At 34.4% G+C, this 25421-nt stretch overlaps 1 protein-coding gene across 1 annotated transcript in view; it reads left to right on the forward strand.

The window, feature by feature from the left end:
- Positions 1-25421, forward strand: part of LOC150096700 (ELAV-like protein 2) — a 100668-nt gene that overhangs the window by 63984 nt on the left and 11263 nt on the right. The window lies entirely within an intron of this gene.

Below are 25421 nucleotides of genomic sequence, written 5' to 3' on the forward strand. Positions count from 1 at the left end.
CTGTTAAACGAATTACAAGAGTTGATTTGGTGAAACATTTTGCAAATCACAAGTTCATTAAGTACTCGACACAAACCAGCACTCATATTTTAATTACAAATTTTGAAGTTCCAGTTGTGAAGCTTTTAAGTAACTCAAATGTTAACTAAGTTCTCGGAGTTCGCTCTATTTACATCACTATTAAAGACGCGCCATGCTTAGCCTTCAGCATTTGGTATTCCTGAGTAATGTACATCGAATTCATCTCTTCAAATTTCATGGTTAGAATATTGATTTACTTCTGCTGTAGATAAACTTTGCGATAAGTCTGTGTACAGTTCCAGTAGCGATATCTATTTAAAATTCGTAAAATCAACCGGATAGATGGAATGTCAATATTAGTATGGCCATTCATTACTTGATAATCTTGACTAGAAATGCATTTGCGGATGACCTCCAGCTAATGTATACGAATGTTCATAACCCGAACTAACTTGAGACTCGTGTAATGTAGTTTATTGGTATAAATGAGATACCATCGTTCATTTGTAACCGAATTTTAAACCGGTGTTGTGATTTTTATCAACTTTCTGTTCGTATTACACTTGTAAAATTCAATTATCTTTCCTAACCTCCAGCTAAATAATCAAATGTAATTCTAATGTCATCTATTATAGAAACTGCCCATTTTCAGATATTTCGCTTAATTATTGATTCTTCAGATTTCTGCACTAGCCATTTTACGAGTCTCTAAGAGATGGATAAACGGTTTAGGCCTAACTCATGTTTAACGACTGAAGTCGCCAGGGAAGGCATGAAATTTTGAAGCTAGTGATCTCATAAGAATCTTGATTTAATCTCATAGCATGTTTTGATATCAAGATTGTTTTTGAATATCTCCAGAATGTTAATTTGTCAAAGGTGATTTCAGCTAAGATGACACAATACGATAGTAAGCAAAACTCTTATGTATTGCATGTATAAACAATGTTACAAAGAAGTTCTCAACGCAAAATTCCACAGATCCAGAGGAATATTACTGACTATAGCCTGAAACCAACTAACCATAATCGATAGAATTTATCAGAGCGGAAACTGAATACAGACCTTGATCGCCAGATCGTTTTATGCTACCAGGCAAGCAGTCATCATAATTATTATAAAGAGCGAACTGCTTCTCTTACATGGAATATCAAATCTTCAGAACTTGAGTGATTTGAATGCTCAAGTTGAAATTCGTCATCTCTGGTAGTGCAGAGAAATACTTTACGTCCCTAACTCTTCCGCATGCATACTTCGTAGTCTTAATGGAATTAGTTTATTTAGGAATTTCAACTTGCTATTCTACAAACCATAAACAAATTTTAAACGAAAGTTCTTTAGGGGGAAATCTACATAATCACTTGCTCGAGTAAACTACAAACTAACCTCAGTACTACCAGATTATAGTAGATTAATATAACCGAACCGGTGTTCTCTTCCACTCTAGTCATCGCGTCAGTTGCTTACCTTGGAAACCTTCGAATGAGAGCTAAGACCGGAATGAGTTTTCCCTTAGATAAATCTGTGAGTGCGTAATTTTTGGAGGTTCGTGTGAAGGTAATTGACTGGTTGGAATATGTGTTTTCATATGTTATGTATATTCTGCCAATGGAAGTCGCCTTCCATGTAAATATTTAATCAGATAGACTTCATTTGTCTGTAATATTCGCCCATGTACTGTTTCACTAGCTGCTAATATTCTCTTTAGCCTTCACGCACCTACATCACGCAGAAGATGGCATCATTCTTATGACCTAATTTTCTTTTCGAGGGGGATAGTCCGAGTTGACCAATTTATCGCATCCATTTACATTGACCAGATCAACTCGTGTCAGGATTTAATTCTCTACACGACGCCACAGAAATCTAACACCCATATATAGTTTCGTTTTCCCCCCCCCCCATCTTTTTTTAAAATTCATGTAGAAAGGAGCGAAAACGTTTCATCTGCGATAAACACAAATATTTGTCTCGTAATTATGAGAACGTCCACCTTTTAGAAAGGATCTAAAATTCACTTCAGGTAATCTAATCTTATATCAAGGGACAAGATTATTGAGTGGTATCGCTAAGGTTGTTTTCGATTTATGGCTGACGAAACTGCCTGGCCAGCGTATTATATCTGTAAATTGCGTGTTTACACAACCTGGTTTGCCTTCTATACGGAATGAAAAACCAGTAATCATGTCTGCCTGAAACATTATAGTACTTCCGTATCAGGGATTTACCCTTCCGGCTAACTCTTCCTCAGTTAAAGATGTCATATAAAGGGTTCTGCGCGTCCTTTCCTAGTCGGGATTCCAAGCCAGATCTTTATTACCAAAGTATATGCACTGACTAAGCTATAGAGACATTAAGGTCAGTCCATAGTTTGTGTCATAGTCCAATCCGTCGATAATTTAATAGTGAGGTGCTGGTCAAAATGTAATGAAAGGTGATTATCTTACGATTTCAATATTTAGGAATAAATCTACTTTACTTCTGGCATATGAAAATTGCGAAATCAAATGTAGAGGGAAAACTGAATAATCAAAGTAGACAAGGTTTTAAAACGATTTCATTCTACCAACTCTTAAAATGCCATTCTTGGCATGCATCCAAAATATTTTTATTAATCTGAAGGCAAATTGCAGACCTGCCCTTATACCACTCGTTCTTTCTAGATGGTTATTTTTAATGGAGGTCTTTTACATAATTTCCATGTCTGCAAGCTCGTCTACGTTTTGGCAGGGAACTATATTTTCCAGAATATATATGCTTGCGTGTAGTAAAGCAGTTTGTATGTTGTGGTTTTATTACGTGTATTAATTTGAACAATTCTACGTAATACGGCTAGACTTATTGATTAAAATGTTTTTTGTTTTTCAAACATCGGAACTCTAAATATTTTGAAAGTTATAACAATGTTTCATATACTTCACATAACGTAATTTAGTTCCACTGTACTATTGAGGTAAATCTTCTAGAAATATATCCTTTAAGTTTTCTTTTCTTTAGGAGTATCAAGAAATTAAAACTTTTACATTCTTTTAGCCGTGATATTCGAAATAGTCGGATTTCTCCATTCGATCGATTTAGGTATTTTCATACCTTTCACGAGGTTCAAGATTCATTTCAAGAAAGGATGCGATATTTTAGGATATGACTCTTAATTCAGTATTTACACAAATTATATGAAATTATTTGAAAATATTTTTTCAATGTATTTTCACAAATTCAATGTAAGATTGAATTAACGAGATATAATCCTGTGTCGGAGATTTAAATTCAATTATTTCTACCGTTTCAAAACTCCTTCCGGAAAAGAAAGAGGCCATCCACTTAGGTGAGAATATCGCCTACAGACAAGTGAGCTCTGATACTGAAATTTAAGTTGCAAAAAAAAGTAAGCTCCAGATTAATTTTGAAATTGGTCTTTCAATGGATTCTTCATGATGATTTAAAATGAAAGAGAATCGGTTGCTAAATAGTGTCAAATTTATACTATAACAATTACACGAGTTAGTCGGTTCTTAATTCTATTATTATACATTCAGCTAGCGCCCCCATTCAGCGACTATATTCCTTTAGTCTGTGAAGATTTTGGTTCGCTTCCCTTCTTAAAAGCAAGAATCATAGACATCTGAACTGTGGGTGTCAGTTATTGTCATACGGAAGTGACAGGGTTTATTTTTCTGGAACAGTTATCGATGTAGAATATTTTTTCACGCAACGCAAATCAGCGATAGAACATACAGTGGTACATATGGTTGGGGAAATTGCAGTTAACTGGCCTCGCTTTGCCTAAACTAGATCTATAAAAAGCCAGATGATTTCACACAGCATACGATTGGCAATGCCAGACTTGATGTTTGCAGGAAGTAGGCACTTATTTCTCGAGAGAAGTTTATTTAGAAAAAGCATTAAGTGATTATTTATGTACCACGTGATTACTTTTGAATTATGAGAGTTGAAGGATACTCTTTCGGTAAATTTGTTTGAAGTAAATTCTTGGTATGAATTGCTTTCGAAATGCTTGATCGGGGGAGGGGGTTTGTAAAGAAGTTAATTTAGGAACTTTCTAGTTTTATATTTCAACATAAGGCGTTATTAGGTAGATTTTTATGGCTTCGGTGTTAAACGAGATTCCCATGAATTTGATTCATTATTAAATAGAAAGGATCAAAAAATCAATTAGGTTTAATGTATTAAAATGCATCTTATTTTTACACAAAGGTACAAAAACATGTTTATTCATCAAGGATTTTTTTTTATTAATGCCCTCGATCTCGCATGTTTCCTGTCAAAAAGCAGTTTTTACCGTCGAAGCACACTCTAAATTAGTCCGAATACGCCAAGTTAAACAGCAGCTCCGATTCTTATTTGGTGATTTATCGAAACGTTTCGGATTATGTTCTTTTGACAAATTCTTATGTGACGTGATATACTTAAGGGACTTTAAAAGCCCTTCAAATGCAAAACCAGCTGTCAAAATGAAGTCACAGAGGCTTCCGTAGAAGCATGCTGTACGCTTTGAGACGGCTATCACAAACAGTGGGGGAAAAGAGAAGCGATTCAGCTTTTCTTAAAGAAACGTTCTTACATGAAATTTGTCAGTTGTATGACATAAATGTTATTGGATGCTTCCCTGCATTACACCCATGAGTGCAGGGAAGCTATTTTCAAATTTCTCTAAGGAAACCTATCATGGATCAGATTTCTTGAAATTTGTTAGTTAAAAACACGAGTTAAGTTTTTAAATCTTCATTAGATCACAGTGCAAAGGATCGCGATGTTACTTAATCGAAATTTTCATGTATTACTGAAAGGCAAATTTATAACATCGTACACACGAATTACATTCTCAATTAGATCGTTTTGTCAGAAAATTCGTCTCGGCATTTAAATTCCTGGTTTCCATCAGATCATTTTTAGTAACCAAATTAGACAAAACTATAGAACTAATATCAAAATCATGCTATTAGTGAACTGAAGTGAATGAAATTTGCTATTCTTGTGATCTAAGCATCTGGAGAACATACTCAAATGGTTCAAGATTCAAATGTTTTAATACATGACGTCATACAGTGTTGGATAGATGTAGAGTGGTTTGGCCATGCATTACCTTGCTAGAGAAAGAAAATCTTTCAAATCCCTTCTGAAGTGAAGAATCCGGAACAAGAAGATAACGGAGCTTAAAGAAAATCGGTTTTTCGTTTCTTTCTTTTTTTTTTTTTTTCAAATAGTATTTCGCAAAACCCGCACCTTTGCTGAATAACGCGTGCAATTGAGCATTAAAATGATATCCCGTGAGTTCAGCCCTTTAATATTTCTAAACAGATATGGAATTTGTACTTGGTGGTTCGTAATCTTAAGTTTCGATTGTGTATGTGTGTGATCAAAATAGATCTTTAACTTATTGTCCATAGTCTATTAGATCATTCTTTTGATTCAGTGTAAGCTAAGAAACAGATTTAATAAGCAAATTATTTTTAACGATAACAGGATAACCTTTATCTACTTTAGTGTCCGCAGAGCTCCGTGAAATTAGCTTGTTATACGTTTCCCCTTGTCCGCAAGACATTTACAAGATCCTAGCAATCAGGCAGGATACTAAACTCATATTTCAATTCAATGTTGATCGTGATCCCTTTTTTTGTCTAATAATTTTAAATTGGGTTTCTTGAAAGATAGAAACTGAAATTCACAGCACCCAAGCTGGAAATAAAGGCTTCTGCCATTAAGATTGAGCTAATTCCCATTATATTTATAGTAATAGATATAACGTTTAGTGAGAAAGGTAGTTTGAAACGATAGCTTAAAGATCTTAAGTCCTCATGACACAAACTTAAAAAAGACACCAGTTCAGAATGACTAGTTAAACTCTCAGTTATCATTCTTTAGTAGGTAGAATAACACAGATTTACTTCATACGTTTTGAGCAATGAGAAGAGCGTGCAAGTTTTATTTAAACCTAATTTGATAGGAATATATTCAGCAAGATGCTTAAGCGACTGGTAGCGAAGCTAATGAAATCGAACTTGAATATTCTGATTAATATAACTTCCTGTAACATAAAGGATAGGAAACTTCAGTTTTACTAATTGTTACGATTGGCATTATTCCTTGTTAGTCTAGAGCAGGGGTCTTCAACCTTTTAGACAGTGCGGGCCGCATTAAAAAATTTCAATGAAGCCCGCGGGCCATTAAGCGGTGTTCAGAATAGTAAGATGCTTTTCAGATACACAAGGAACGCTTTGCATTTGAAACTTTACATAAAATCCTATAAAAATAAACAAACTCAGCTTTAAGAGCGTAGGAGCCGGCGAAGATTAGGGAATGCGTCCTCAGAAATGTAGTCTTTGTAAAATGTAAGCAAGGGGACATAATTTTTTTTTTTATCAATGAAGAGTTGTTTTGGAGTTCAAGCAGGCTCCATCGGTACTTAGCCTGGCATTTCGACAGCACTGACACTGAATGGCATTGAAAATAAATCTAAAGAAGACTGTTGGTTACGAAAATCACTAAATCTCTCTTCGAACTCACTTCGCAACACGGTTAATTTTGTAGCGTATTCATTAAGAGAAGAACAGTTGGACTCCGCGAGAAGCTGAAAATGAGTTAAGTCTTTTTTACGAGTTGTTCCTCCCACAATTTGAACATGGCCACAAAAGCTTTGTGATCATCAGTGTACACCAGTTGATCTTTGAATTGTAGCCGCCTATTTAGGTCGTTCATATGCAACGAGATATCGGTCACAAAAGCAAAGTTCGTCATCCACTTCAGATCGCTAAATTCCGCAGTCGGATTCCCCTTGGTCTGCATGAACTGCTGTATTTCGCTCCTTAAGTCAAAGACTCTTTTAAGAACTTTCCCTCTACTCAACCAATGCACAACCAATGCACATCACTATAATAAACCACATCGCCGTGATCTGCTTTGCACTCTTGGGTCAAAAACTCTTGGAAATTGATGATTCAACCTCTTTCCCTAATAATGTTTACGATAGTCACAATAACTTTCATGACATTCTCAAATCCAATAGTTTTCGCGCACAAATTCTCCTGGTGGATTAAACAGTGGTAATGGACGAAATCTTTTCCTTCTATTTCCGGTTCTTTCCGTAGCAGCGCAAAAAATCCTTCGTTCTTTCCCACCATAGCAGGGGAACCATCAGTTCCCACACCCTCGAGGATGGTTAAGCTTGAGGTCGAAACGCTGGAGCGTTTTCTTGGCGGATTCAAGAATATCAGTGCCTTTCGTAGTTCCCTTCATAGGTACGAGCGCTAGTTCTTCTGTCACATTGAATTGTTGATCAATTCCACGGACAAAGATAGCCAATTGTGCTGTATTCTTCAGATGTGTGCTTTCATCTAAAGCAACTGAATATGACTTAAATTCGGACGACCGTTTTTTTAAAGTTCCTTCAATGTCATTGGCAAGTTCTTCGACACGTCGTGTGCTACAGTTACCCCAGACAAACTCGGTTTTTTAAACACTTCCTTATTATTTGGGTACAGAATATTCCAGCAACTGAGACACTCTTTCACAAACTCGCCGTCCAAGAAGGCTTTTGATTTTTTTAGCAATTTTTTCAGCTATTACATAACTTACTTTGACGCACGCTTCGCTCTCTTCCTTCTGCCTTTTAAATGTCCCTGCTGGCATTTTAAATCAATTTGGAGACGGTTCACTTTGTCCACACGAAGCCGCCCTTGAAGGTGATCGAAATTGGACTCATGTTTTGTCTCATGGTGTCGTTTTATATTTTATTCTTTTGATACTGACACTGACTCACAACAAATTAAACACACTGGCTTATCGTCGATCGGCACAAAAAAGTACAAATTGGTCCACATTTCATTAAAAACTCGACAAGAATCACTCGATTACGTTTTTTACTCGTAGACGCTATAGTGATGGAAGGTGAATCCAAACAATGAGCCAAAATGGCTGTGTAACGGTTATTATCCACTGAATATGTCTCACACTAATGGAAAAAAGTCTGGCAATATAAAACCACAATAGGCTATGGCTGACACGATGAACCGGCGTGCGCTTATACACCAATATTACACTGTTCTCGACTGACTGTGGATGAGATCCTCTTGTATTTATATGAAAATAACGAAGTATCGAGAACCTTCGAGATGTATCTGGAAGGCACTCGAACGAACTACTGCTTCAGTAATCTACCTGCGACGTTAACTAGTACTTAAGTACAGCTTGGCGCTGGTAGATGGCTGAAGAAGCATGTCTATTTAATATTTATTTTTATAGGATTTTGTGTAAAGTATCAAATGCATTGCGTCCCTTGTGAATCTGGAAAGTGTCTCGCAATTCTAAATACCGCAGTATAGCTTATTGGCCGCGGGCGTCATTTAAATTAATTTTTTTATTTAATCGCATTTTAATGTTAAGTAGTTATTTTTTCAAAATGGCCGGCGGACCACGTCAAAGAGCTCCGCGGGCCATAGTTGAAGACCTCTGGTCTAGAGGTTGTGAAGTCTGTCTCGCGCGCACTCGTTCTTTATTTGTGCTTATTAAAGGTTCGAAACATTTTTCTTTAATACTTCTGTTGTAATTCTTGACATTACTGAAGATAAACTGTTCCAAACAGTGGATGGATGGGGTGGGTGGGTTTAGTGAACCCTCCACAGTGTGTGCGGGGTTCACTACAGTTGCTGTGTATATGTATGTATATAAAAAAGACCAGCTGCTCTTCATGTGTTAATGTTTTGAACCATAATGGAGGATACTGAGTTCGAGGTCAGTTATGGGCATGGAAGTATAAAAGACTCGAAGAGAATGTAATCTATGATGGTGGCGTGACCAGTATTTGATATCGAAGACGACTGCGAAATGTAACTAAATCGTCTTAGGGTTTCTAAGGGAAAAGTTATGAAAGCAGCATTTAGAAATGGCAGATAGGATGAAAACTAGCTTGTTATATTTGTTACTTTAAACTGTTTCTCTATATTTGTGCTTGCAACTCTAATATAGAGTGAGAATATTACGGAACGTGTACACGCTGCAGTATTTCTCAACAAAATGAACAGAACCAACATTTGAATTCGAAATAGCTGTGAAACCTATAAAACGGGAATACACTGGAATATTGAGTAATGTTTTGTCTTTAGGTAAGGCAATATAATTTGGCCCAAAGCTTTAATTTTTTAAGTTCTCAATTGCATTTGAAAATTTAAGTTCACATTACGCAACATCGTTCGCTTACTTGATATAAAACCCTCCTTTGGCAATTTTATAAATTATTCATTAGCTGAATGGGAGCCATTTTAACCAATTGTCGATTGCCTGATCCACTGAGCAGTTTTCTCCGAAATGTTAAACGGCTATACAAGGTATGCATTCGAGGAAATGTACTCGTGTCATTTATCTTGTAGTAACGGTAATTATTGCAAGGTGTCGCAGACTTTCGAACCGGCAGCACAATATAGTTCGTTCCATGTACCACTTGTAGAACAACACGTATTGCATTAGAATACGAAACAATAAGGCATTCTAATTTTGTTAGGAAATGATTTTTCCAAGGGATATGGTTACGGACGTTTTTGTATATTTAATTTCCAGGATACCACATCTGTCATATCTTAAACATTTGGATGAATTTGCAATTATAAGGCCACAGAATAGGTATAAACCTGTATCACGGAACCAATTTTTCGCAGAAATCGTATCCTTATAAGGACTGGCTTAAAGAGGCGAAGCAAGAATGCTTTTCATCTTCCCCGTTATCTGTAGAAGACAGCGTAGGGATAAGGGATTGACCGATTAAAGCTCTGATCATGGCAAGAGGGTAACAGCAATAGCCGAGCCTCAGTTAGAACTTCATTAGCTACAGCATTGCCATCCATTACTCTCCAAGGGTACTGGATTGAATGAATCAATCACCGCATCTCACGGTCGATTGATTCTCAGAAATCGTATCAGCTTTTGGCTTTATTAAATATTTAAGTTATGTTTACTTTTAACTGGTGTTGGAATATTTTTTAAAATATATTTAAAATTACACGTATTTCACATTTTAGATGTTTATATGATATTTAGCCAAACAGAATACATATAAATGTTTAAAAATATGAACAATTACAAAACATTTACTCCTAAAAGTGAATGAAATGCTTAATGTTTAAAAATATTAAAGTCGTTGAAATCTAAAAGTACATGTCTGAGAATACTTGATACCTAAGCAATATCGCGGACACATTGAAATGTATGGCTTGAAGACGAAAGTTAATTACAATCTTCTTTATAGAAGTTTAATTTTGCATTCTCCACAACAAAAGATTTTTTCGTGTGTGTAAAGATAAAACTTACGTACAAACAATTTCAAGGTCATCACTTTAGGGATTGATTCCTATTGTTTAATTCATGGGAAAAGGAATCGATTCAGCCAAATAAACAACTTAATGCCGTCAAAGAAAACTTCTATACCAACTCCGTAGTGCATCTCAATTAGCATTATAGAATGTGAATGAGTTCTAAGAATAGCTAATGTTATGAGCTGTATCAAGTAGGATCAATTTAGTGTTGGATGATTTTGCATGTTTAATACTAGTTTAGTAGAGTTTGCTAAAGAATTAAGATGATCAATAGTAGGATTCCTCAAATAAATTTGTGTTGAAAACCATTTTAGGAAAGATAAGGCTAAAAATATTTAAATTTTAATTAAAATTTAAATAACCTATATAAGAATGTCAATAATATGAAAGTTCATAAGAATATTTTTATGAAAATTTATATAGATTTATCATTTAAATTTAGGCTATATTAAATACAGAACACCAAATACTTTTCTATATACGGATCATGATAAGCTGGCTGCTTGGTAGGCTAACCGAACGAAGTATAACATCACTAGTAAAACGGATTGCATTTGAATTATTTTTAAAAAATTCTGAACTTGCATTACCTTTTCGAACCATTATAATCTCTTACATTTCAATAGAGAAACGATGGATTTTTTTCTCATAAATCACCTAATCCTATCCCTTAAGTAGTCATTTTTGCAAAGTGTGGTTCATAGCAATGCTAAGTTATATACACACTTTATTCCATCTCTATTGCTTCGTGAGAAACGTTATCGTTAATATTTTAATTAACTTTCGTTTTTCGTTAATATTTTAATTTAATTATCGTTAATATTTTAGTTAAGGTTGATCACGGCCGTGAACAACCTTAACTAAAAATCTTGGTTAAGGCTGATCACATACCAAGCTTTAGTGCTGGTTTTAATGTCTTTTAGATTAGTATTTTCAATATTTTACACCGAAGAAAATATCCCAAATGCATTCTTACGCTACTTGTGTAGTCTTAATATGTGGTAGGTTGATTCTTTTGTTTGTTTGGAATTATCTTTACACAACTTATAAATTTCATTAATTTCCAACTCTGTTCATGACTTAATTGGATTTGATAGAGAAATCCGAGAAAAAAATTGAAGTTTTAGAAGTAATACTTGCAGAAGAAAAAAAATATCAACATTCACCAAGAGACCTTGTTTACTCTTGTAATGAAGACTAAAGCAAATAATAATCGGGTATATATTCCAGGATATAATCCAACTTGATTTTCCTCCATCATAGATAGGGACAATTTGTTATGGAAAGCAAGAAATAAACTTAAAAATGCAGAAATTTAATGTTTGATATACATTAAACATTAGATTTTGAAGCAACCAGTGGCATTGGAGATTAGGATTTTTCAAAACTAACTTTATTTTAAAAGAAAACAATTACATAAAAAAGTTGTTTTATGTTTTACAATTAGTTCATTTCGGAACTGATATCAGTCGAGCAGTTCTTTAATTCAGTTATTCAGCTAGTTCAATGACCCCATTTTCATAAACAAACAGTTAAAAGTTATTGACAGTCATATTCATTAGCTCCTTGCATCCCGTGTGGTAGCCGGGATAAGAATAGCCTCACTGTAGCCGATGCATGTCGTACGAGGCGACTAAAATGGGTACCCAGGGAGAGTAATGGATGACAATGCTGTAGCCAATGACGTTTTAACTGAGTTGAGCTTCCAAGGTTTTTCTACAGTATAGTTATATGAAAATCCCATCACTCAAGTAACGTTCAAATCGACTGATCTGTTAGGACTGGCAGTTAGGACACATCGAACGACAATCCTTACAACACGATAGACTAACAGCAGCAGGTTTTAGTGCAAATGAGTGGACAACGCAAATGCATGATCACAATCGAATGCATGAACCGAATATAGGTATAAAAAAGTGGTTTTGAACCAGAATGTTTTTATTATTTAAACTTTATAATTTCTTTTTTCCAATCAAACCTATTTTTTGTTCCCTTTTCCAATCCTGTAGTTATCTAAGCGTGCTGTTCCTATTCGTTTACGCATGTATTTTACTGCTTTATTCAAACCAAAATTAAGTCTTTAACTCGTAAAAAAAAAGAATGTTTTTATTTAAAGCAAAAGACTAGCTTTTAAACAATTTGTTTAAAAACAAGCGCGCGGACTTAATGTAGATATTGTGTGATATATTAGTAAAGCAGCTTTACTCTTCCAATAGGTCTGGCACAGCAAGCTGCTGCAGGTTGGTAAACGTTTTAAACATCCTGGTTTAAGTATTCCTTTAGCTGGTTACGGTATGTTAAAGGTTTTTTAATGATTTGTCTGTATTTTTGGTTGAAACACAACACACACACAATCTTCCTCAAAACTTACATTTTGCTACAACAATGAAACATTTTTTTTGTTATCGGTGAAAAATTTCAACGAATATTACGTTAAAATAGACTTTTCAGCCTTTGGTTTTAGTTCACATTTGATTTCAAATGTTGAACTCATTATTCACGTTAAAATTTTTTTTAATGGTCGTAAATTTCTTCGTAAATATATTTACCTCTGGCTGAACTGTTCAACTGATTTTAATGTGGGCTAATATTCGTAACAAATCATTTCCCGATAAGTTATTATTTTGATGATTTTTTTTTTGTTTTCTATAGCGAACACCAGATGGCGAGTGCAGAACCAGAACTTGAAACGTTGTCATAGAATGAAACATAGATTTCAGGCTTTCAGATTATTGGTAATATTGTAACACTTTTTACAGAAGATGAATCTTCATTTAGTATTCAAGAAATTATTTTAAAACACAATCTCCTACTGCAGTTTATTGTGATATGCTGTGCTATGTAGTTAGGTTTTGAGAAGACCGAGAAAATAGTAAAGAACTCATTTATGAGAAAACTTGAAGCATTTTTTCATATACGAGTGGAATTTGGGGTCACTTACTTCAAGGTCAAATTTTAAATGACTTTGAGATAAGTCATTAATTTCTGCAGCAAAAACCAAAACAAAGAATGAAAACCGAAAGGTTTCACAAATTTAGAGCTGTATTAAAATTCCTTCAAATATTTTCGCAATAATCGTTGATCCATTTGAAACTGAATATAAAACGGTTTCTGAACATATACCAAAATATTTATTTAAAATATTTTTAAATATGTAAATTTATATAAAAGAAACATTATTAATTTTTCTTTATTTTTGAAAAAAGAATTAAAAAATCTTAATATGCGTATACACCATAAAATATTAAATTTGATACCTATATATTAGGCTTATAATCGATGAGACAAAGTCCATTTTAGGACTCCCAGGGTAACGAATGACAATGCTGCTTTGCCATTCGTAGCCAATGAAGTTTTAACTGAGGCTCGGCTGATGCCGTTACCCAGCCATGACTAGAACTTTTAGCTCGATAACACTCCATCCACACAGATTTTCTTCATTCAGATGACGGGATAAAGAGTCACGGACTCGGTCCATCTCCCACTTCTTTTTAAGAACTTTAGAATACCTACATATTGCGCCATAATGTTTCGTTGTCGTATATCGTCTTTTAAAATTCATAGACTTCGAAATATTCGCTAAGAGTATTTGAAGGTCTTTGTAACTAGATGAATGCATACAATATACACACTACGACGAAGCGTGTTGTTTTCTAGTTACTCTTACACAACATTACTCTTCTCATATACAACTATTGAGCGGTGTAATTTGCAGTCATTTCTTTTTTCAAAGGCAACGTGTTTCATGTTTTGTTATTTAAGCAGTACTTTCTGCTTATAATTGTATAAAGTTACATTTTAATGTTTAAATGTCTCCTAATATCTTTTTTTGATTATCTAAATGGATAGTGATGCTTTAACTTTATTTGTATAATCTAAGTATTTATGCGATTTAATGAAACACATTAAAGTTGATATTTTGAAACAGAACCATGATCTTTATATTAACTGTAAAGGAAACTTGAGTTCGAGTCTTTTTTTTTTTTTAATTCGCTGTCAAATCGCTTCCCAACAGAAGTAGCAGATTCCTATAAGCACGATAGTTTATATTTTTAAGCTGGTGTTTGCCTTGATTAGAATGAAAATTCCTGACGGCTTAACTTTATTTTTTTTTATTAAATATAAATATTTAAAATACCAATTATTTAAAAATGGCTTTAAATTTTCCAAGACTAAAAAAAATAGATTTTTCTCTTTTCCTTGAATTATAGGAAGTAAAAGACGAGCTGTTTGCCTTTTATAAGATAAGCAGAATCTGAAGTCGGAATCAGTTGAATTACTTTTATATTGACGTTATCGCAATAGTTAAAAAGCCGTTTGAATTTTTAATGTTTCTTAACTCTTCTTTGAGTTAAACTTGTTTATTCCCAGTGGTAATAATTTCCAAAATGCTAAATTGTCACCTCGCACTTGAATATTTATTTCACTATATTAGTTGATTCAAATTTAAATCGATAGGATGTGGATCACCGGAATGTCGCAGAGCAATGTTCGGCATGCTAAAATAACGAAGTACACGATTACCATTACAGAAGAAAATTTCTGCCCTTTGTAATGAACACAACTGTCTTGTGATTATTTTATTTTGTGATTATTTTCTGTTTAACCCCGTAATTCAAATCCTTATTAAAATCAATTAATAAATAGTTCCACTAATTCAAAAACTAAGTTTGGTTTTCATTTCTCATCACAATCAACCGTACCATACAAATGTGTGACTGAATCACTTAGTTTGCCAACACTAAATGCATTTTTAACTCTGATTCCATCACATAGTAAATAAGCTATTTTAACGTAAGTTTCACTTTTATTCTATAAGATGCAATTATTTTCAAAAATTTAAATTGCAATACGTAGTCTAATTATTTTTGATTATGTAATTTCACCTCGGTGAAAATCGCAAAAACAGTTCGATCTGTTCAATTTTTTGTTGGTAAAAGATCTTTTGAGTTTCGCCATTTAGGCGAGAAACACTTCATACATGAAAAACACTCCGTTAGCTCCTCATGTGGAAATAGCACCAAAGATTTCACTACATATTTATTTCGGTGGCTCACTAAGGACGAGCCTGCATGAAGCGGACTGTAACAGACGTATTTTATAGTCCGAAATAGAATCGGGTATTTTCATCCCCTCAAAGCAGGCAAATCCGTCAGAAGACTCGTAATTGACGGCGGAACATACGCTGCTTTCATAAACCTTATTTGTCCCTGAACAACTAAGGATAGAATAAATACCGAATAAGAACTAAGCATAGTGTCTTCATTCAATCTAACTAAATCAAGGAAGAAACTATTTTAATGCAAATTCCACATTTCTACTGTTGTAAACTGAATTAGTTTCCAGACCAGTTATGTCTTCCCCCCCTCTTTGAACTGTGGATCCCTCCCCCCACAAAAGAAACCAACGCGTGAACAAAATCATTTGGCATCACATTAACACTCATGCTATCAGTTAATTGGCACCAATTTTGAGCTGTGCAACCATCTCTAAGGCGCTACTTCAAAAGAAGTCAATGAGTCATATACACTCGAGTTTTATAATTTTTAATTTTATGTCTGTTACATTCTGTGAGCGAGTTAATGTATTATGATGTAGAATATAATCAGCTTATTAAATTCTACACCAAGTGCATCTGTGGGGACTTAATTTCACACCGACTGTCATCTGAAACTTAAGTCCTTTATCGCAAGTCATCGTGTTGTCTTAAGACGATGAATCGTCTTGAGGCAGTTAACTTTCAGTTAATGTTGCCGATTGGTACAATGAGTACCAATCGGTACAGTATACTGTAATTAGTATACTGTACCGATTATCTGATGATCGGATCAGATCTTTGATCGATTTCTTGTACGTGCATTTCAATCAGTAATGACCTAACCGAAATCTGTTGATGAATGCTCCTCTACACATCGAGCTACGGAAGTCCGCGGTGAAGACCTTGTTCTCAATACTATGTAACATGCGATGCTGTCTGAATTTATCGCAATCCATTGTTTCTCAATTATTATCAGGGCATCATGCCTTCATTCCTAAAGATTCAAGAGCCGATGTATTTCATTCATTAATGCAAGACAATAGGAAGAAATGATGGCGAGCTGGACACCGTTCCCTAGGGAGAAACTGTTCCCGTATAATTATTTGACATGCATGCACGCACTTCCCGTCCACACACGGAGAAATTTGTTAAGTTCCTTATGCGATACAAACACTCGAGTACAATAGCATTCCACTACACACATCTCGTAATCCTTGAACCAAATGAAGAAATTAGTTCCTTGCGAAAAAAGAATTAGAATACATTTTGATTCATTTTACTTACAGAATACTCGAAGGGTTATTTAGATGGCTTTTGACCCTTAATTTAGGATGGGATATCTTATCTTTTGGCAATTTAGTTGCCTGAGGTAATGAAACACATCTAGCGCTTCTGATAGTTTCTTTTTGATTCTCTTCAATGCCTTATAAAAAAAACTACGAACTATTAAGTCGGTTTTAGGCGAAATACTAAACGTTTGTATTTAACAGATAATTTTCTGAAAGAGAACGCGTTGCTTGGTAAATGCAAGGCATCATGCCTTCATTCCTAAATTGACCAACTATACAAGGCAGTCTGCATTAAATAGACTTCCTAAGAAAAAAAAGATGCTATTTTAGTTGTTGTCCTAATAGCATAAATACAAACATTATTCCTTTCTAGATTTAGAAAACGGTGATTTTTTTTTATTTGTTACGCGATGTAAGACCAGCGTCATACCTTTTGGATACTTCCAAAACAGGTTCGTGTGTGTAGTGTCTACAGGAAATTTCTGGGTTATAATAACCAACTGTGCGATATAACCAGCTGTAAGCTGGTTATTCAATCGCGCATTATTAATCGAGAACGTAATCTCCCTGTTGTACATCCCACATAAAAGTTCTCAGATCTTTTGAATATATCTCACCTGAAATGTCTTATTGCTTTAGTATTTCTGTTTCCCCTCCTCAATGAATACACCCACTGTTTAGCTTTCTTCTCACAATTCTAATTTCATTACTCAAATCTCTGAAGTAATGAAATTATAAATTATAATTCTTATAAAATTAACATTTCAATTTCACATTTCAAAATAATTAGACCTAACTAACAATTGTCTTTTAGATTGTTCGTTATAGTAGGAATTAGTATACTGTTCACTTTTTTCTCTTTACGTCAATAACTAGATTTCGTTTCTTAATCATAAAAAAACGGCAAATGTGCTGAATAAAGCCAATCACATCTTTTGTATATTATTATTTTTTTTTACATAGGCCCCGCACACAAAGTAGTGTCTCATGATCTGTAACACGACAGTTCTGTGTGTGATCATTTCAACACATGTACTAGTGTTTCGTATCTTATATTAATTTCTTCATTTAAAGAAACTAAGAATTTAAATCCCTAAGAAATCTCTACAACGTAAATCCTATAACCCACTCGGTTCATAGTATTGGCTCTATGGGTACTTGACTTGTGACTAGCATAGTGCAGGCAAAGGCAATTATCCTTTCCTGTTGGATGCATTTTTGAGAATTTTATTATTCAGTAAACTCGCATAACAATATGTTTATATATATATATCATTCATCGGACTTGCTTCATCAAAATAAGATCCCTAATGATTAATTTTTATAACAATATAAAGTTTTGTAGGAAAGATTTTTAATATTAATATGCGAATTCGTCTCTTCATTGATCGTTATAGCATAAAAGTAGCACGGAAATCGTCATAAGAGTATCATGTGTATCACTAACCTTATAAGGACTGGCTCAAAGGGGCGAAGCAAGACTGCTTTTCATCTTCCCCGTTATCTGTAGAGGACAGTGTAGGGATAAGGTGTTATTGAGCTATTAAAGCTCTGATATGGCAAGAGGATGACAGCAGTAGCCGAGCCTCAGTTAGAACTTCATTGGCTACAGCAGGGTTTCTCAAACGTTTTCTACTACGGAACACTTCATAAATCCTGAAATTTTCACGGAACACCTTGGTTATTTTGTAATGTATTAATTAATAATTGGTAATTTAGCTGATTTTTATTGTTAATTGATAATTAATTAAACATCGAATAAAGTTTAATTTAATTGATTTAAAGCATCAGTAAACCATCATTAAATTAATTTGTGCCGATTTTCATTGACATATCCTATTCTGATCACCAAATATATTTATAAGTACTTACGAGTGAATGCCGACTTTTTCTCCTGTGTGCTGGTAGTTCCCCCTCTTTTTGTACATCCTGGAGATCTTTGTAGGCTTGAGGTGGATGCCTCACTATCTGATCCGTCACAAACACCTTCAATAAGAGATTTCTTAATACCAAAATTAAACAAAGTGCCTTGTCATTTATTCATATTAATTTTAACTCTGTATTCCTATTTTTTTTAAAAAAAATCACGGCACTCCGGTTTCAGAACAAGCACTTACACACTGCAATACGAACTTGCGAAAAAAGTATTCAGTATTACTAGATCTGAGAACCAGATACAGATTACCTTGATCTTCAATTTCAGTGGAAAAAGTTTCTTTATACATCCTTGCTGATTGATCACTGACACATAGATGTTATTTCGTTCAGTTTTGAGAGCAGGCAATTTTTATGATCGGTCATAAACGGCGGTATTCTCTTTCCCGATTGTTGAAAGATTTTGATGTGCGAAAATTAACCATTAGTCATGAACATTTCCATGTTTCAAAATATGCCACTTGGTCGCTGACATTTGCTACATAGATCTCATTTCTTTCAGTTTTGAGAACAGAGGATATGCCACCACCGTTATTATTCTCCTCAGAATATTTTTACTATAAAATATTTATTCATGTTCATGAAAAATACTTAGAAAACTAAAATGACAAATTCTATTCTAGAGCTTCTCGCGGAACACCTATTCACCTTTTGCGGAACAGAGTTTGAGAAACCAATGCTGGGCTACAGCATTACCATCCATTACCCTCCAAGGGTATTAATCACCGCATCTCACGGTCGATTCTCTCCAACTTCCTATTACATTCCTTTCATATTATATACGTATTCGTAAAAACTAAAGGTGTTTTTTTGATAAACTATCAAATTTAAAACGTTTATTTTAAGTATGCTAAAATTAATTGCATTTTTGAACATATAATGTATTGCTAAATTAATCTGGATAAAGTTTCAAACGATCTTGCATACTAACATTCACTATGGGATAATATTCGGAATAAACACATTTTTACCTTCTCGTCTCAAGCCCATGAATTGAACAGTGAAATGTTTCTGATTAGCTTTCTGGACTTACGTGAAAACTTGTATGAAATATGACAATGCTTCTTTCACATCAAATGCAAATTTGCATGTTATTGCTACTACTAGTATTAAGTACTAATTAAAGTTATTGCTACTACTTACGATCATTTCACTTTTTGCACTTTCGTAGTGATTTTGAATCTAATATTTTCGCAATTCTATACACTAACGGTTTTGGGCGTGCCCTTGAAGTCTGAGTTATCGCAAATGTTTGTAATCCTACATGAACGAGACAGCAACTCCTTCAAAAATAACTGTTACATGAACCTAATCCTAAAATCCTTGATTGTTTTTTACTTGCAATATTTATAGGCTAACAAACTGATGCAATTAACGAACGTCCACACATAAGAATTCATCTTAAAAAAGTGGTTTAATATTTCGCGAAGTGTAAACCAACCCGCAACTTCAGTTTTCACGTTTAGAAATGAGTGCTGTGGCGTGTTTGGAACTGCAGAGGCGCATCTTCACTGCTTCAAAACTTGAAGCAGGCAATCGTGGTCATGGACGTCTCATAGCCAGTTGAATTCTATTTAAGAGTAGCAATTGTTAGTAGATGGACTCTCGAGATGAAATGAGCACCGTTTAGTATGGTGCTATACACTACGGCGGTAAGAATAGCATTTTGTATAGAAAGAATATTTTATAAAAAAATAGCGGTAATGCCGGGTATATTCTTAGTTGTACAAGGTTGAATTGTGAAGCATCATTTCCATCTCACAAGCAATCCTACCTGATTGGCACTATTTATAATGCTGAACTCAGAAACTTTTCGGGGAAAAATGCACGGCCAATTTGGGGATTTATTTGTATGTTTTCAATTTCCACTCCCCATTTGTACTGATCTTGTTAGGCTGAATAAAATTATGCCAGAATGAAAATTCATTTGATCTCAGACAAACTTCACTACACTAAACATTACTGATTTGGACATCCTTCATAATCAGTAATGAATGTACGTTAAAAGGATGTTTATATATACTACGCTAATGAATTTAAAGAGTTGATGAATTTAAGGTCCTAAAATATGCCGTAATTTTCATAATCAAGAGCTCAAAGTATTTTATAGAAATATGCGTTGTACACTCTGAAATATCAAAATGTAAATACCTCGCAGCTCGGACTTATTGAACCCCGAATATTTTCCTGTCTGTGCAAATGTCCTTAGGATGTCCTTAGCTCACCCTTTCAAAGGTGCAAGAACCTATAGCACATCAGTGCCGTGGGTGAAGTTGCGGATAAGGGTTGAGAAAGAAACCTCTTGAAATTCTTTTCAAAGAGTTCTAGCCTATTCCAGAGGGAATAAATGAAGAGAAACCAGTTCGATGAGTTTGCAGTTGTACTCTAAAGGATGTTGGGCAGTAGCTGCTCTTGAAAGTGGAAGGATGGTGCTTGGCAGTTCACTGGAGTATGACCATGGAAATACCTGTAGAAGACAGAGTTGAACATTGAGTCTGGCATAATCTGAAGTGAACCTATGAGAGAAGTCACCTATGAGCCGAATTTATCTCCTCTGGACAACACATGTTTTTAGATGTACTAGCCCAAACGTGTGTAAATAAAGGGCCACCGCCCCCTCTCCTCAGATTAGTGCAAAATATTGTAAATTTCCAGTTAAACGATAGAAATAAAGTATATTGTTTTGAACAGTGTTAATATTTTGAAATGCCATTAGCGGAAAACATAAATATGAATAAAGTATTCGTAGAAATCTAATGTCTCTCGATCTCGTCAATTCGAAATCAAAGTAAATACGCTGTTGCTGCCTGCGTCGAGGAAATGTGAGTTATGACAAACCAGATTTCGAAGTAGCGAATTGCTCTTTCGAAATGGGGACCATATCCTTAATATTTGACGAAAGGCATTCGCTTTTTGTGCCCCAAATGATCTTTATCTTCTAAACATTGATACAAAATGTTTTGGATGCTATAACACTTACTTCCATTTCCTGGAATTTGCATTGCAGCATTTGAAAATGCTGCAGGCAAATCCATCTTTCCTTCCACAGATTAAAATGAACTACACGAAACGAATCCAAGGGAATTCATCGATCTTCTATCACTGTAAAGATGTTTAAACGAATCCAAGTTTTTTTATGTAAAGATGTAATTGAATACCAGAACTATAGCGATCTCTTTATTTCCATGGAGATTGATGCCTGTAAACCATTTTTTTTTAAAACAAAGAATTCGTAGTTCGTACACGGCTTATTGCTGTTGCCAAAATTCATTCTACAAGGTTTTCCTTTTGGATTCAACTCAGGACTTTACATTGCGAAGGAAATTCTGAGGCTTTCCAGTTGTGAATTTACACAGAAATTACTCATCGTATTTCAGCATTTACTTTGCTTAAAGCAAATCTGAATGTTATTCTTTGTCTGAAAAACTTTATGTATAGTTGATATTTTATTAAAGAGTTAAAATAGGTAGAACGATTTCGCTGCCATAGTCGTTGACATGTATATACGTATACAGCCAGTGCCAAGTAAAACTGAAATAGTACAGTCGAAAGGGAAGAATCAAATCTTCAGAGGATTTACACAAGTGTCCATACTCGTTCGAATGAGTTCCTTAAATGTTGATAAGAAGAAACATTTTTCACTAAGTTTCACGTTAGTTTTCATACCAAACACACAGAAGCAAGTAATATCTTAATACTGGATAAATCAAATATCTAGTAATGTAGGACATCTTAAATAATTATGCTTGCTTGTATTAGTTCAAAACATTACCTTAAGTTTTCCAAAAATGTTAAATGAATATAGTCTTGCATTTTCTCAGTTCTCTTTCCAACCCGGATTCTGTTGGCGCTTCAGCTGCAGTGGATAAGCAAAATATTAGCACATTTGAAAGTGAAGATAAACAATCACAGCTTTCCAAATGTTTACTTAATGAAGCTAAGTAAATAATTCTGAACAGTTGGTCTTAAGAGCTCCATCAATAATTCAAACCTAGATAGGTTCTTGTGGCACCCATTAGAGAAATGTTACTTTAGTCTACCAGAAGATTCGTTATGAATACAAGCATTCAATTAATCATTTGGCATGGTTAATTGTTCCGCTTCTTATTATGCAGTGGTTTGTGCTGTAATTTTGCAGAAACTAAACTGATCTAAAGTTGAAGAATGAGAGTCATTCGCGCTTTAAAACTACATCTAGTTGATTTGTAATCTATTTAGATACCTCTAGTTGACTGGTAGAAAGATTAGTTGAGGAAAGACGTGCTGTCACACCCAGTTATCCTCTTCCTTAACTTCTGTTTAGTATCAAACTTGGCTAGACACCATTGTGTTTTTTCCCCAACATGTCTAGCCTGCAAGATTGATCAGCTTCAGCTGATATTAGCAGCGCAACATGTATCAATCATCAGGAATGGAATACTGAAGTATATAAAGATTCTTAAAAACTTGTTTTGGTTTAGCGCATGTACTCTCTACGTTCCATCATCGACTAATCCTAACGTTTTATTTTTAATGAACGACAACTCAGATGAGTTTAATTCAGACAATGCAATTTTCTTCTGTATTCTTTCTCAAACTTCGTAATTGGATTTGATAGATGACTTAAGCAGTAGCATGGATGCTACTGTGTAAGTCATTTATCGCATTAACGTTGTATTAGTGAAGTCATGGCTCGCATAACATTTGAATTTAGTGTTAAGCTGCAATATATTTGAATAATTTCACATGCATATTTAAACTCAGTTTGATTCGAATTCATATTCGAAGTCTCCTCTACAAAGGGGGTCTCCTTTTTAATAAAAAAAAGCAAGACTTTCAGATTTTTCTAATTTCATGTTTTTTTTTCAATGATATACAAGATGGACACTGCCAATACTCTTATAAATGCATGCTGTTTAGCGTTGTCTTTCTACATTACAAAACTATAGCACGTGATACGCAATCCAAGCTTAAAATTAGTACACGTTTTCAAATGGTGTGGTTACAAATCTAAATACGCAAGAGACAATTGAACTGGAAAATGGATTCGAGATACATACTTCCTTCTAGTATGAATGCTCAACTGCTTCTGAAAGATTATTCGTAGCTCATTCTTTTCCTTGGTGATCAGATAAATGATAATGCTATATACACTCCGCTGAAAGTTTTCTAGAAGCCATTTGCAGCTTGTAAACGTTATACTTCCTTTTGATTCTTTTCTTGAAAAGATGTTTAACTGTAGATATTGCTTCATGTTTTATCACAACCCCTTTGATAGTGTTTATCACTTTTTAAAAAAGATTTACTCGTTAGTACCTGAAACAGACGAGGTTGGAATTTTGAAATTCGTTGTTCATCTCATTTTCATACGCAAGTTCCTTCTAAAGATGTAAATATTGGCTATCGTGAACTAAATTACATTACAAAGAGACTGCGAATTTAGTAATGTAGGAAATTCTATATTTTTTAAATGTACTAAGAAGATTAATTAAATAAAATGGTGTACACACAAATCTCTCAATCTTAGTTAAATAAAAATATATTATCACATTTTTTAAGTCTAGATTTTTAACTATATATATTGTCATTTTTCAGACATAAATTTGATGAAATTTTTACTTTCAAAAGTTAAGTAATCTTTCAAGTGAGCATTATCCCACTAATATTTCAAATATAAATACGGCGTATTTATTTCATTTCAGTTATAAGCAATCGAAGGATCATTTGATGCTATCAAAAACTCAAATTTTGCATTGTCACTCGCAGAAAATTCTATGTGTGTATGAGAACTGCAACCCTACCGCTTTCCACTTATTCCGGAGCAAATTATGTAACTGCAATAATTCAGCAGAATGTGGATGGATTACAAGGATAAGATTTATAAAGGTTATGCTGATTTAGGATCAGACGATTTTGAAGCAAGTTGAATCAAGACAAAAGCCACCGATTTGGAACTGTTTCACTGTGTGACTACAGAACGCACAAAATCGACTGGGAAAACTCAGTTTAATGAAATGAATGCAGCACAAAGAAATAATTAAACAGCAGGGTTAATCATATCATTCCGATGTTTCGTCTGTGACAAACATCTTCAGGCATGAAATATAAATTTGTAATCACACAAGCAAGTGAAAGAATTCAGACTATTCTAAGCCCGAAGTCCTCAGGGGAGGGGTGTCCTGTATGGGTGCTATTGGGCGAGAGGCCTAAGAATTAGTTTCCCCTATCTCGGAAAGTTTAATACAACCATATTCATTTCGATTAAGCAAGTTTTAAAATTTGCCTTCTGGTTATGAAGAATAAAGTTTGTATTTGCTGTGATGAAACATACGTTGTCTTCCATCTGATGCTGTGCAAGGTATCCAAGGCATGAACATTCAAAAACTTGACTGACCATAGTTGCTGCAGCGAATGCATTCAATTTTAACGCTGTATAATAGCTGGTAACACTAGTATACGAGCAATTAAATCGCTTACATGTAGGATGGGTTTCCATCTACGAATCAAAGCCGAAGTGTAACTGTTACTAGAAGTAAATGTTTTTTTTTTTTGGAAAGAGTTCAACCTCGTCTAACTGTAAATCATAATACATAGATGAGCGGATGTAGACATTGGCATCTGCAGTGGGCATTGCTACCTTTTTAACTTTCTTTTCACAAGCCAGTGTTGTAGTATATGATTTACTCCGCAAACATGATAATGTATGCAGAAAGTAGATTATTACAAGCTCAAATGAACTCGATGATTGGTGTTTAAAATATGCCATTAGTTGATATCCATAATACAATTAACGTAATAAAAGCCAACCCAATTTGATTATAAAAATTTAGAGGTGGT

This window comes from Typopeltis vanoorti, chromosome 18 (genome assembly GCF_054136105.1).
Source record: "Typopeltis vanoorti isolate ZY-2024b chromosome 18, IOZ_Tvanoo_1.0, whole genome shotgun sequence".
NCBI classification, from domain to species: Eukaryota; Metazoa; Arthropoda; class Arachnida; order Uropygi; family Thelyphonidae; genus Typopeltis; species Typopeltis vanoorti.